This window comes from Urocitellus parryii, chromosome 9 (assembly GCF_045843805.1).
Source record: "Urocitellus parryii isolate mUroPar1 chromosome 9, mUroPar1.hap1, whole genome shotgun sequence".
NCBI lineage: Eukaryota > Metazoa > Chordata > Mammalia > Rodentia > Sciuridae > Urocitellus > Urocitellus parryii.
The window spans coordinates 31,633,376-31,649,615 of NC_135539.1; positions in this window are offsets into that span (position 1 = coordinate 31,633,376).

Genomic DNA, 16,240 nt, shown 5'->3' on the forward strand with positions numbered 1-16,240 from the left:
TGACTCACACCAGTGATGCCATGTATCTCATAGTTTTCTTCATGTTTTTCTGCCTTCTAGATATAATCCTTGTTGATTATTAACCAACCACCTCACTAAAATTAAACATTAGGAAATTCATATTTTAATCAGACTAATAAGGCCCTTTGAGATTATGAAATCAGCAGACTCTAGAAAAACACTATCAGGAGGACTCCATTTGTCACAAAGAACAGTTATAACTCAAAATTTATTTGCCAAAGGAAAGGCCCTGTGGAACTCTGCAGAATTATAAATGGTTCACACCCCCATTAAATTTTCTGGAAGATGTAATCAATATAACCCAATGGTGATGAATTGCAATGGCAACAACAAAACCAGGAAGTTTCAAATACTTTACAAGAAAGAGGAGAAGGGCTTCATTGTATGAAATGGATACTACTTTTTTTCTAAACATTAACATAAAAACATGAAAGCATCCAGAGTTTTGGTAAAAGTACATATATGAATAAAACAAAAAAAATCTATAAAGTAGTAATTTGGGTTGGTAGCTCTATGCTTTATTCTTTTATAGGATATCAAAGCTAAAGTTTAAAAATGAAGATAAGTCTGGGCTGTGGTTGTGGCTCCGAAGTAGAGTGGTTGCCTAGCACATATTGGCACTGAGTTTGATCCTTAGCACCACATAAAAATAAAGATTATGTCCACCTGTAACTAAACAATAAAAATAAATGAGAATAAATCATGTTAAATGAAATCAGCCAATCCCAAATTGTCAAAGCTCAAAGGTTTTCTCTGCTAAGTGAAAGCTAATCAAAAATAACACAGGTGGTGGGAAAGCAAAAAACACAAAAAAGAGGGAAAAAAGAAAAAAAGAGAGAGAGGGGGAAAAAGTAAGTGAAAGGTAATTTCATCAAAATAGAGGAAAGATCAGTATTGTACATGAAGAGGATTGAGGAGGAAGAATAAGAGACAGAAATGAATCTGACTGAACTTGGAATGTGCATGCATGGGTGTGGCATAGTACATCCCAGCACCACATGTATCCACAGGACATTAATTTTATAGCAATAAAAATAAACTGTAAATGGATTTGTGAAGTGGAGGAGGGGGTCCACAGAGGGGAATGCTGGGGACATAATCAGGTTAGAGTCCATGCTTTTTGTGATTATGTCAAGATGTATAAGAGTGTTGTATTATTTTATTAAAAAAGAAATATTATCCCAAAATTTAAAATAATAGTAATAGCAAAAAAGAAGATAAGTCTCTCTTAATTGATACAATATGTAAAAATGTAATTTGTAACATCAATCACATACAGAGACTGTACAAAGCTGTAAAGGAGTACAGGTTTTCTCTGCAACTGAGATTAAGTTGAAATCAGTTTAAATTGCTCTTCATAACATTAATATTTCTTGTGTAGTCACCAATATAACCACAAGGAAAACATCTATCAATGTACACACTAGGAAACAAGAAAAGAATCCAAATATGTTCCTACAAAATAGTAATGAGGCACAAAGACTGGAAAGGGAAAAATGAGGGAACAAAAAGCTCCAGGAGATGGAGAAGACAAATTACCACATTGTGATGCTTACTTCTTCCCACCATTAATTATGCCAAATGTAAATTGATTAAACTCCCTAATCAAAAGACATACATTGGCAGATGAATAAGACAACCAGAAAACAAATGGATTCTGTCTAAGAAAGACTTGGTTTAGATCTAAGACATGAATAGGTTGAAATTTAAATGATGAAAAAAAAGTTGTTTTACATAAAAGAACAAACAGAGCATGTTGGGCATACTAGCAGCAGACAAATCACCTTTAATTCAAAACCTGTTACAATGAAAAAAGAAGAACATTTTATGATGATAGAATGGTGAATTCACAAAAAGATATATATCAACTATAAACTAATAACAAAACAAATATCAAGGATCCCAATATATGGAGCCAAAATTACCAGAATGAAATAGAGAAATAAGAGATTTCTATAATAATAGCAGAAGACATCAATAGTCCAAATTCAATAATGAACACAACAACATTGAGTACAGATATCACTGGAACAACTCTATAGATTAATACAACCTGATATGCAAGAGGACCCATAAAGATAAAGCAAGAATTCACCCCCAAAACGTGGGTGTGCATATCTTCCTCAAGAACACATGGAAAGACACAACAAGGAAAGAAAACTTCAGACAATATCCCTGATGAATATGATGCAAAAATTCTCAATAAAATTTTTGCAAGTTGAACAAAAAATATATTAAAAATATAGTGCACCATGAACAAGTGGGTTTTATCCTAGGGATGCAAGGTTGGTTCAACATTGCAGAAAACAATAAAAATAATTCATCACATCAATAGATATAAAGATAAGAATCATATAATTATCTCAATAGAAGTAGAAAAAGCATTTGACAAAATAGAGCACCTCTGTTTAAAACACTAGAAAAACAGGGATAGTGGAAAAGTTATATATGCTAAACCCAAGGCCAACATCAACCTAAATAGAGAAAAATTGAATGCATTCTCTCTAAAAATTGGAACAAGACAAGGATGCCCTCTTTCACCACTTCTATTCACCATCATTCTTGACATTCTAGCTAGAACAATTAGACAGAAGAAAGAAATCAAAGGGATACGAATAGGAAAAGAAGAATTCAAACTATTTCTATTTGCAGAAGACATGATTCTATATTTATAAGACCCAAAATATTCCATCAGAAAACTTCTAGGGCTTACAAATGAATTCAGCAAAGTAGCAGGATATAAAATATAACACCCCCAAATCAATTGCATTTCTATACATCAGTGATGAATCTACTGAAAGAGAAATTAGGAAAACTACCCCATTCACAGTAGTCTCAAAAAAAATATTTGGGAATCAACCTAACAAATGAGGTGAAAGACCTGTACAATGAAAACTACAGAACACTAAAGAAGGAAATTGAAGAAGACCTTAGAATATGAAGGAAAGATTACCCATGCTCTTGGATAGGCAGAACTGACAGAATAAAATAAAGAAATAGAGAGTTCTATAATAATAGCAAGAGACATCAATAGTCCACATTCAATAATGAACAAAACAACATTGAGTAAGGTTATGGTCAAAATGGCCATAATACCAAAAGTGCTATACAGATTTAATGCTATTTCTATTAAAATCCCAATAATGTTCTTCAAAGAAATAGAAAAATCGGTCGGTCATGAAATTCATTTGGAAAAATAAGAGCCCAGAATAGCCAAAGAAATCATTAGCAAGAAAAGCAAATCAGCAGGCATCACAATATCAGACCTTAAATTACACTACAGAGCTATAGTTAAAAAACAGCATGATATTGCCACCAAACCATACTTGTAGACCAATGGTACAGAATAGAAAACACAGAGACAAACCCACATAAATGTGGTTATTTCATACTAGACAAAGATTCCAAAAACATTCACTTAAGAAAATATAGCCTATTCAACGTGTGGTGCTGGGAGAACTGGAAATCCATATATAGAAAATAAAACTAAACCTCTATCTCTCACCCTGCACAAAAATCAACTCAGAGTGGATCAAAAACTTAGGCACTAGAACAGTGACCCTGCACCTAATAGAAGAAAAAATATGCCCAAATCTGAACCATGCTGGCCTAGGATCTGACTTCCGTAACAAGACTCCTAAAGCACAAGAAGTAAAATCAAGGATCAATAAATGGGATAGATTTAAATTAAAAAGCTTCTTCTCTGCAAGGAAACAATCAATAACGTGAGGAGGGAGCCTACAGATTGGGAGAAAAACTTTACCACATGCACCTCTGATAAATCATTAATCCTTAGGGTATACAAAGAACTCAAAAACTTTACACCAAAAAAAAATAACCCAATCAACAAATGGGCTAAGAAACTGAACAGACACTTCAAGAAGAAGATATACAACTGATCAACAAATACATGAAAAAGTGTGCAACATCTCTAGCAATTAGAGAAATGCAAATCAAAACTACTCTAAGATTTCATCTCGCTCCTGTCAGAATGGCAGCTATTAATACAAACAACTATAGGTGTTGGTGAGGATGTGGGGAAAAAGGTACACTCATACATTGCTGGTGGGACTACAAAATGGTTCAACCACTATGGAAAGCAGTATGGATATTCCTCAGAAAATTTGGAATGGAACAACTATTCCACTCCTCAGTATATACCCAAAGGACTTAAGGAGCCACATTGATGTTTATAGCAGCTTGCCTAGCTTGTGTGAGGCACTGGGTTCGATTCTTAGCACCATGTAAAAATAAAATAAGGATATTGTGTCCAACTAAAAATTAAAAAATAAATATTAAAAAAAAGAAACTGTGGTATATATACACAGTGGAATATTACTCAGTCATAAAGAAAATGAAATTGTTGCATTTACCATTAAATGGATGGAACTGGAGACTATCATGATAAGGGAATCAGCCAATCCCAAAAACCAAGGGCTGAATGTTCTCTCTGATAAAGTATGCTGACTCACAATAAGGGGCAGAGGAATAGGGAAGAATAGAAGTATCATGCATGAGACAAAAGAGAATGAAGGGAAGGGTAGGCAAATGGGAATCAGAAAGATAGTAAAATGAATCAGATGTTTTTTCCTATGTGCATATATGATTACACAACCAATGTAATTCTACATCATATACAACCAGAAGAATGAGAAGTCATACTCCATATGGATGTATGTCAAAATATATTCTACTGTCATGTATAACTACTAAGAACAAATAAAAATTTTTAAATGGAAAGGAAAAAAAAGAACATGTGCAATGCTGTCCACAGGACATCAAATGTTAGTCTACAACACAAGTTTTATACATTTAAAAAGACTGAAATTATACAAGGCATCTATTCCCATCTGAATAAAATGAAAGAAGGAAAACACTAGAATAAGGAAAACTAGAAAATTCACAAAATCAGGATATTTAGCAACACACCCTTGAAAACAAATCAGACAAAGAATAATTCATGACAGAATTTAGCAAACGTCCTGAGACAACTTAAAATGAAAAACAAAAAATATAATATCCTGGACAGTAAAGATCTTCAAAAAGGGAAATTTGTAACTACAAATACTAATAACAAAAACATAAAGCTATTACATTCACAGCCTGAATTTATACCCCAGGAGCTAGAAGAGAATAAGCTAAACCCAAAGCTAGAATAAAAACAGGAATAATAAAGTTCAGAACAGAGATAAACCAGAGAATGGAAAAACAATTCAGAAAATCACCAAATCTAAGTTTGACTCTTCAAGAGATCTACAAAATGAAAAATATTTAGCTAGATAGAATAAGAAAAAAGAGAAGTCTCAGATAATTAAAACCAGAGAATATGGAATATGACTAGCTATTTTTGAAAAATTATGACACCATTGCATAACCTAGGTTTAATGAGAAAATTTCTGGAAATACAGCCTTCTGAAATGGAAGCATGAAAATACAGGTAATCAGGGTAGACGTATAACTAGTGAGGAGACTGAGACACTGAACAAAAGCCTCCCTGCAAAGAAAATCCAGCAAAAGGATAAAAAAGAAGGCCAGAGATGTAGCTCAGTTGACAGAGTGATTTCCTTGCATGGGCAAAGTCTATATTTCAAACATCAGCACTGAAAAAAAAAAAAGAGGAGAAGGGGAATAAAAAGAACAAAGCAGGAGGTATTTGAATGCCACACTTCAAAATGCACTGGTAAGTAATAGTAATCAAAAACAATGGGTCATTCTATGAAATAGACACATGGACCAAGGGAGAAGAACCGACAGCTTACAAGTGAACCCACCCAGGCCAAGCCAACTAATCTTCAACATTTAAAAAGGGGCTAAGAAATTGCTTTGGAGAAAGTGTATTCTCTCCAATAAACAGCACTGGAATGATTGCCTGTTCACATGCAACTCGAAACTAGAACCCAACTTCTCAGCAGTTACAAAAGTCCATTATCTCAAAATATATTAAAGACTGAGCTGCAAGTCTTCAAAAAATAAACTCACAAAAAGGAAACACAGGAATAATGCAACAGGACATTAGAAGGTACACTGAGTTTCAGAAGAAAACCCCAGAAGCACAGGAAGCAAAAGCAAAAACGGGCAAATTGGGTTGCTTCCAAATAAAAGTTTCTGCATAACAAAGGAGGCAATCAGCAGAGGGAAGAGACACCTTATAGAATGGGATAAAATATTTGCAAACTATATATCTGATAAGAGGTTCACACACAAAACACATAATGGATTCAAACCAATGACTGATTTAAATAGGAAGTAGATTTACATAAATGTTTCTCAAAAGAAAACATAGAAATGGCCAAGAGGTTTATGAAGAAAATGCTCAATATTACTGATCACCAGGGAAATGCAAATCAAATCCATAATAAGAATTTACCTCAATGCATGTAGAATGGATATTATCAAAAAGCCAAAATATATCAAGTGCTGAAAAGAAGGTAGAGAAAGGGGAAAGTTTACACTCATTCTTTCAAATGAAAGTTAAGATAGCTATTATGAAAATCACTGGAGATCTCTCAAAAACAAATAAATCTAGAAGTAACATATAGTCTAGAAATCCTCCCTTGGGTGTATATCCAAAGGAAATAGAGGATATCAAACAGTTTTATGCACTCCCATGTTTATGTCATCATATTCATATTAGCCAAGAAAAGAAATCAACCCAAGTGTCCATGAGGTGACAAATGAGCAGAAAGAAAGGCGTAATCATGTACAACCACAAGAATAGGAAGTTATACTTCATGAGTGTATAATATGTCAAAATACAACCTTAAAAAGAAGAAATAAAAAAATACTTATCAGGCAAAAAAATGGAATGTACACAAGAGAATATTTCCAGACCCCCACCCCCAAAAAATAAAGACCTGTTATTTGTGACAGCACAAATATAACTGAGAGACATCTTTTCTTTATAAAATGCCTACCTCAACAACTTCATTGTATTTACAAAAAAATAGAACTATAGAGAAATAAGCATTGAAGAATATGGTCATTATTGTAACCAAACTAAACATGTGGAGATAGGTGAATTTAGAGACAGTCAGATTAGATCCTATTTTGGATTTTGGAGAAAATATGAGAACTATGATAGTACAGTTGAAGTCATTACAGGAGTCCAGACCCAAGGTCATGCTCCAAACCTGCAACTCACAAATATGACTCTGGGAAAACATTTCACTTTGGGTTTCACTGTGTGGATGTGTGGACCTTAGAGCCACGTCTTCTTAGTTCCCAGAAACTAGCATACTAAGTTCAAATCCTTCTATTTGGCAGATTTTGATGGCAAAGAATGAGATGAGTGTGGTGAAAGACTAGCAGCCAGCTAGAACATATTGATATCCTAATAAAGCCACCAATGATGACATGTATTTGATGTTTTCTTACAAAACTGACTGACTGGCATGATCCTGGTTGAATTTTAAACAGTAACCTCAACTGACCACATAAACCTTAGGAGGTTCAGACAACTACAACTTACTTCAGATAGACTTGGGATGGGAATTAAGTTCACCCCAGGGACACATTGCTAGAGACAACTTTAGTGCCTTTTAAGTCAAGATTTGTGTTGTGAGTAATCCTTGTTATGAATATAGAAGACACATATTTGTATCTCACCACAATGTCAGAATTTATTGAACAATAATAAATTTACAGGCTACATTGCTTTCAGCGGTGGCAGTTCACCATGTACTCATGGGTCACCTGATAGTCATCAACCAGGCAATGTCAGGTTATTTTATTCTGTCTTAACTACTAATACCTATAACACTAGTTCACACATCTCTCTTCCCCTGCCCCTCTTTATACATATAGATAGAGATCTCTCTGGCTCTCTCTCTCTCCATATTCTTATGTAAAAGACAAAGAAAAAGTTAAGGCAGCAACCAGGGCCCAAGAGTCTCAACTGAGAACACAAGTAGAAAGCAGATACAATTGTGGACAGAGGAAAATTGAAGAACTTGTTCAGGGTGCAGGACTGTCAAAGCAAAGAACTTATTCTAAGCCAGGGACCAGACAGGTGGCAGTTTCAAATTTTCATCTAGCAGTGTCAGCTTGAGATGTCAGCCTGGTGTGGCCATAGTCATCACAGGCAGGAGAAATGACACTGTGCTGAAGCCTAAGGAGAGAGCATCAAAGGTTTGTCACTATGATGATGTCCCTTGGCTGGGCTTATGATGAGTGACTAAAAGGTGACTAGGATACCATTGTGTTCAGTCTTGGGGGTTCTTCTTTTATGGGTCCCAGGTGAGGGGATTGCTTCATTCAGTGGTCTGGTGTGTCCCACAAGCTCATGGACCTTTTTGTTGTAGTTTTCTACTAAATGCCCAAGCATCTATATGACTCTGATTAATTTGATAGATTCTCAGGTCATTTTCATTAGCATTATTACCTCATTTATCAGTTTTTGCCTTATGGTTGTGCTAGGCAGATGGTAGTTCTTTACTTGTATGAACAAGTCATTTGAGTCAGTTCACTTCAGCACTCATACTCAATGGAGTTACTCATGTCATACTACATCATGAAGTAGCTCATAGCAAGGCACAGCCTGATCTACATAATTTTATTGACAGTTGCTCACAGATTATATCCAACCAATGATGACACATATCTCATGTTTTTCTACAGCAATGTCCTCCTGACATAATCTTTGATGAATATCAAACAACAACCTCAATTAACACATAAACCTTAGGAAGTTTAGATTATATATAATCATCCTACTTCAGGCATACTGAGATAATTAAATCAGCTTATTCCAGGAATAATCTGTTAGGAAAACTCTACTTGTCCTAAAGGATAGTTAACTATATACCTGAAATTATTGCCATAGGAAAGCATCTATGGAACCCTAATAATTCATAATTGCTTCACACCAATTAAAATGTCTTGAAAACCTAATTAATAAATCTCAATGCTAGTGAAATTAGAAATAGCAAAGCCAGGAAGTTTCAAATATTTTATAGAAAAAGGACAAGAGCTGTGTAGCATTCTGTTATTACTGTAATGAGCTAGCTTATAGAAATGGACACTAATTTTTTTGGATAGACATTAATATCAAACCCCATGAAAATATCCAGTACTTTGGTAAAAGATAAGTATATAAACAAAACTCAAAACGTACATAATAGTAATTTTGATGGGAAATCCATACTTCATTCTTTTACAAAACAAAAAGAGCTAAAAGATATAAATGAAGATTAATCTATCTAAATGGGTATGATATGTAAAGATGTAACTTGTGACATTAATAACATAAAGGGACAGTATGTAGCTGCAAAGAAATAGAGATTTTCTCTGCAACTGAAGTTAACTTGAAACTAATATAAAATCAATTTTTCTAACCCTAGGATATTTTATGAAACCATCATTGTTAACACAAAGAAAATAGCTATTCAATATATACACTAGGAAATGGAAAAGCAATCAGAATATGTCACTAAAAAATACTAAGGAAGCACAAAGAAAGACTGGAAGGGAGGAGTTGAGGGAACAAAAAGCTCCAGAAGATGCAGAAGAAATTATATTGCAATAGTGACTTCTTCCCATCAGCAATTACCTCAAATGTAAATGGATTCGACTCCCTAATTAAAGACATGCATTGGCAGATGGATCAAATAAATAACTGAAGAAAATGACTATATTAATGACTGCAAACAACTCAGTTTAGATCAAATGACATGTATAGGTTGAAAGAGAAAGAATGGGAAAAGATACTTTATACAAAACATATCAAAATATATAGCAAGAATGGGTATGCCAATATCAGAAATCATTTTAATTCAAAGCCTGATATGAGAAACAAAGAAAAACATTTTATAAAGATAAAAATGTAAAAAAAATTAAAAGATAAAAATGTGAATTTCCCACAAGATATAACAACTATAAACAAACATGCACCAAATATCAGGATATCAAATATATGGATCAAAAATTGGCAGAATGGAACGAAGAAATGTAAAGCTCTTCAATAATAGTGGAACACATCAATATTCCCCATTCAATAATGGATACTACAATACTGAATAAGAAAATAAAAGATGCAAACAACACTTAGAACTGTTGAACCCAAGAAAGACATATACAAGACTCCAACCAACAACAAGAGAGTACACATTTCCTCAAAAACACATGAAACTCATGAAGGAGGGGTGATAGGAATAGGAAAGAAAGTGGAATGAATCTGATATAACTGTCCTATGTATATATATGAATACATCACAGTGAATCTCATCGTTGTGTACATCCACAACATTGGGATCCCAATTAGAATAAGATATATTCCATACTTGTATAAATACATCTAAACATAATCTACTGTCATGTGTAACTAAAAATAACAATTTTTTTAAAATATTAGAAAAAAAATTAAAAACACACATGAAACTCTCTCCATGGAATACCAAATATTAGGCCACAAAACAAGTCTTCACAAATTTGAAAAGATTAAAATTCTACTGGATATTTTTTCTAATCAAAATGAAAAACAAACTGGAAATCAATAGAAGAAAAACTAGAAAAATCATTAATATGTGGGATTCAACAACACAGTCTTAAAAACCAAAGAGCCAAATACTAAAGTACAAGAGAAATTGGCAAACACCCAGAGACAATTTCATATGAAAACTAAATATACCAAATTTTTGAAAAAAGCAAAGCCATTTGAAGAGGGAAATTTATGGCTATAAATATATACCTTAAGTAGGGGAAAGTTCTTAAACTCACTTTAGCCTGCAGCCAGCACAGGGTTCATAAATGAAGGTTCAGCTATGTGAGAAATCCTAAGGGAATTTGAATTAAAGAGACAGGCTCTAATTACCTTTAAACCAGCTCCAGGATGGCTTTTCCTAGCTCCAGCCTCCAGCTACCTATTAGAGTAGCGAGGTTTACTGAAGAGGCTAGCAAGAGAGAGAGAACACACCAGGGAGTGGACTTTTATTTGGGGAACAAAAAAATCTGGGGAAAATCCCATCGAATGAGGATTAAAGGGGGCAGTGTCCCAAGTTCAGGTTCAATGATTGGGTCTTCTGGGTAGTGGCCAGATACGCCTCCACATGGATAAGCCCTCGGACCTGAGAAGGGTGGGGAAAGCTATGGACACAAGAATGTATCTAAGCGCCTCTCTCCCAGCCAGGGAGGTAACTCAAATCATGTGCGAGGATGGCCTCCCACTATTTCCGCTTTTTCTTTTAAAAAGCAGGTGATGATTTACCCTCTTGAGTCTCTGCGCTCTGCTCTGAAAACTCGCCACCCTAAAGTTACAACACAAAAAAGAATTAACAGCAAAGAGAACAATGGAAAAATGTACCGGGCTGAGTGTTTAAGAATGTTTCCATTTAATTCCTTTAATTCCTTTAATATTTTATTAGATAAAGAAAAAGTATCTGAAAAATCAGCTCTATTATTTTGAATATCTTGGATATTATGATGGAGTTCCAAAAGATCCAAGCTATTATTACTATTTTGCCAAATACCCAACAAATGGTTTTTAACCTTCTCCCAATCCCAGAGAAGAAGCATTGTACTTGGCAGCTATAACACACACATATTTATAACTTGTGTGGCATTCAAACCTTTCTTTAAACTTTAAAGCTGGAAGTTCATTACCTGTATTTATAAAAGTTGCCTCTAAGGCGTTTAACTTAGTCTCAATCCTTTCATCAATATTACTTGATTTTGCAGAGCCTTGGAAGTATTTTGAGCTAAATTATTAAGAAATTTTGTATGTTGAGTACTTTGAGATAAAGTCACCAAAGCTGTCACTGTGTATGCAATGAAAGAAACCAAGGCTATAACTCCCACAATTATAATTCCAAAGGCACATCTAGGTCTCACAAGCTGTGTATAGATTTGTTGTAAGACTTGAAAACTAGCATAAGCGTACCATGGCTCTGAAATATTAGCTGGCAATAAAACAAAAGAGTGCTAATGAAGTACCAACACTTCTTTTCCTCTATTAAATCTAGTAGTACAATTGGTTAGGTTACATTTGTTACGTGTTACAAGATATCTGTCATCTATCCATTTAACTTTTACATTTCCAATGATTAGAATGTAAGGAGATTGAACACAGGCTCGTAAAGCCATAGCAAGAACCTTCCTTACAACTCTTGCCAACAAATTCCAGTAAAGGCTTGTCTGTAAAATGTAAAAATTCTGAGGCAGCAATAAAACACCAAACATCCTTTTGAATACCACCCTCACTGTAGGTCAAAATATTGATAACAAATCCTGCAGGTGTCATAGCATAACTTTTTCTTAATTGTCTTTTATCAATTTTTGGAGACTAATCTAAAATATACCCACCATCTTTAGACAACTTGAAAGGTATTTGCACAATCTATCCATCTAAGAAAGGTGCCAATTTCTATCGTAGAACTATTAGTACAATGAGGTATTCATGGAGGTTTTGCAGAAATGACTTGTTTGTTATGGGAAAATCCCATTTTGATCACTGATCTAATAATATAAGTTTTTAAGTCTCCAAAAATAGTATGATTAATTAGTCTAGGCCTCCCAATCAATGTCTTCTCCTCAAATGATACTCTGAGACAGCCAGCATGTTTATCTTGGGACCAACACAAAGGTAATTGAGCACTGTAGCCAGAATAATTAAATCTAGTCACATGGTTGGGAGTAATATGAGTGTCTGTAAATCCTACCATCATGAATGGGTCATTAGTAAATAATGGAATAGATTCTCCAGTCCACACAGCTGGGTGTACTAAAGGTGGGTCTGGGAAATACGTCCAATAAGAGTCTGCTCGACTTCCCTTTACCTGACAGCTACCATCATCAATGGGGTCTTATTTCCCCCTAGGAGTTGAATCATTAGTGAAGCTTGTGTTGTCAGCTTTTTCACATCTTCCCATGAGATCAGCTTTTCAGCTGAGTCTTGCTGGGTCATCTTCATTCTTCTTTGATATCTCTTCCTTTTGAGGGAAGGCTTCTCTGGGTCGATTTTCAGATGCTTGAATCTTGGCTCTATCTCCTCCCTGTCTGCGCATTTGGGCACCCAGATAGGATCAAAATCACCTTCAGGAAAAATACAAGCATGACCTCTGACCCCATAATCACTGTATCTGGGCCTTTCCATTGACCACTTTGTAAGTCTTTCCACAAAACTCGGCCTAAAGGGCCTGTTGCTGTGGAAGACATATGTCTCTCAGCTGCAGTGTGATCTTCTGTGTCACAATTTTAAAAATTTAAAACAAACAAAGCATGATTGAGGTTATTTTGGGGAGTCATAAACCTATTCCCCCTTTTAATTTTTGTAATTGCAGCTTAATAAATAAATAAGCTTGTTCCACAAAGGCTTGACCTTGGTGTTATAAGGAATTCCTGTTTTATTGTCAATTCAAAACTCTTGGCAAAATTGTTTCAAAAAAGAGCTTACATAAGCTGGTACATTATCTGTTTTAATCTGTAAAGGGCATCCTAACACAGCAAAGGCTTTTAGGCAATGAGAAATTACATGTTGAGTATTTTCCTTTGTATGTGCTGTGGCAAAAATGAATCTGGAATGTGTATCAACTATTATGTGTACATAACATTGCTTACCAAATTGAGGAATATGAGTTACATCCATTTGCTATAATTGATTTGGTCTTAATCCACAGGGAATTACTCCTGATGGCAGAGATGGACTGTGTATGACACACATGGGGCAGTGACTTATAATTTAACAAGCTTGTTCTCTGGTAATATTAAATTTTATATGTAAACTAGAAGCATTCTGATGATGTAAAGAATGTGAAGCTTGTGCACAATCATATGGAGACATTTGTTGACAAACAGCTACCAATTTTTCAATTTTATAATTAGTTGAAGTTAAAGGTCTTGGAAGATTAGTATAAGCTCATATGTGTCCTATGAAACATGGGTATTTTGGCATTTGCACCGCCTTTTGTATATCATGAAATAATTTAAATAGCTCTTGTGATAATGTATATCCAATAAATGAAGTTTTAATATTTTTTGTAACTCCGACTGCATACAAGCTGTCAGAATAAATATTAATAGGCTCATTTGTAAAGTAATTTATGGCACAAATGAGAGCTTGTAGCTCTGCTCTTTGGGCAGAAGTATATGAGTTTTGTATTACCTCTGTGTGAACATGGCTATAAAAACCTGATTTACCTGAGCTTGAACCATCAGTGAACACCATTAAGGCTCTACCTATGTGATAGGCACATACAATCTTTGGAAAAATAAGTGATGTTATTGATGAAAATTGAATAACTTTATCATGAGGATAATGAATTTCTATCTGACCAGGAAAATCAACAAAAGTTATTTGCCATAAACTAGAAGCTTGAAAAAGCCAATTTTTTTGTTGAACAAAAATGAAATGATTATAATATCAGGTTCAGATACAACTTGCTGTAAAACTCTCATTCTACCTTTTATTATTAATTGAGCAATAGTCATGAAAATGAATTAATGCCTTTTGGGGAAAGTAGGCTAATAGACTCCACACAATAACTCCCAATCTTTGCCATATAGCTCCTGTAGAGGAATGAGCAGTTGGAAATATTAATAAATATACCAGATCTTGAGGATTAATTCTAGTCAGTTTTGCATTTTTATTACCATTTCAACCTTTTTAAAAGCAGCTCTAGCCTCTATTGACAATTGACGAGGAGAAGTTGGAGAAGGATCTCCTTGTAATATCTGGAATAAAGGACTTAAATCATAAGTAGTTAGTTTTAAGATGGCCACAGCCAATTGATATCTCCTAATAGTTTTTTAAAATCATTAAGGATATGTAACTCCTTAACTTTTATCTGTAGATTTTGAGGAAGAATTGTATATCCTTCAATTACTTGGCCCAAATATTGAAAGGAAGGCATATTTTGTACTTTTGAGGAGCAATGCACAAACCCATTGCTGTAAGTGAAGCCTCTAACTGAGTAACAATTTTTGAAAGTACTTTTTGATTAGCATGAACCAATAATATATCATCCATGAAATGAATAATAAATGCATCAGGAAAGTTATTTCTTACAGGAGTATCGTTGACTCACAAATTGTTGACATAAAGATGGACCATTACACATTCCTTAAGGCAAAACCTTTCAGCAATATCTCTTAACTGGTTTTTAAAAATTAATTGCTGGGACACTGAAAGCAAATTTTTAACAATCCTCAGGATGAAATTTTATTGAGAAAAAATAATATTTTAGATCTATCACCATTAAGCTATAATTTAAAGGAATTGCTGTAGGAGAAGGAAGTCCAGGCTGTAATGGTCCCATAGACTGAATTGCATGATTTATTGCCCTTAAATCCTGTAGTAACCTCCAATTACTTGACTTTTTCTTAATAATAAAAATGGGGGTATTCCAAGGACTAAGCATTGATTCTATATGAGCAGCCTGAAGTTGTTCCTCAACAAATATATGAATTATCTTAAGTTTATCCCCTGAGATGGGCTACTGAGAAATCTATATAGGCTCTCCTGTGAACCAGGTGATTTTTTCTGCTGTCTTTTGGATTGGGGAGACACTTAGGGCCCCTAGGAAAAATTTTGGTCTGGAGCATTTACTAATCTCTGTCGAGAAGACTGGTTTGTAAACAGATACTTGCCCTGATAATTTCTTTTGTTATCTCCAGGGAGAAATCCTTGATTAAATTCCTCAAATGATCTCATAGAATTTAGAGTTATTCATAATAATCCTATTTTGTTTAATATATCCCTTCCCCATCTATTCACTGGTAAAAATTCTAATACATAGGGTTTTAAACCTCCACTATTTCCATCTTGGTCCTCCCAGTGAAGATATTTGATGCTCTGAGTAGGCTAAGAGACTTGCCCTATACCTTCTAAATTAGCTGGTGCTATATGTAAGGGACAGTTCTCAGGCCAAAAATGGCAACACAAAACTGATTTGTCCGCTCCCGTGTCCACCATGCCTCTGAATTTTTTATGATTAATTTTAAGTTCCAGTAGGAGGTGCTGCTGCTGCTGCACTGAGACCAGTACACTCTGTCCAGCGGTTTGGAAGCTAAATTTTCATCTGGACATTCAGTGGAATTACAGGGTAAAAAATTTAATTGAGCTATTGTATTTTCAGGAGAAAGCCAGATGGTATAATTTGATTTTACTGTGACTGTTAATTCCCCCTTGAAACAAGAGTCCACCACTCCAGGAATCACCTCTATTGCCTCTTTTAAGTTGTTACACCCCAAAATTAACCCTATATTTTTTTCTAGGGAGTGGCCCGAAAAC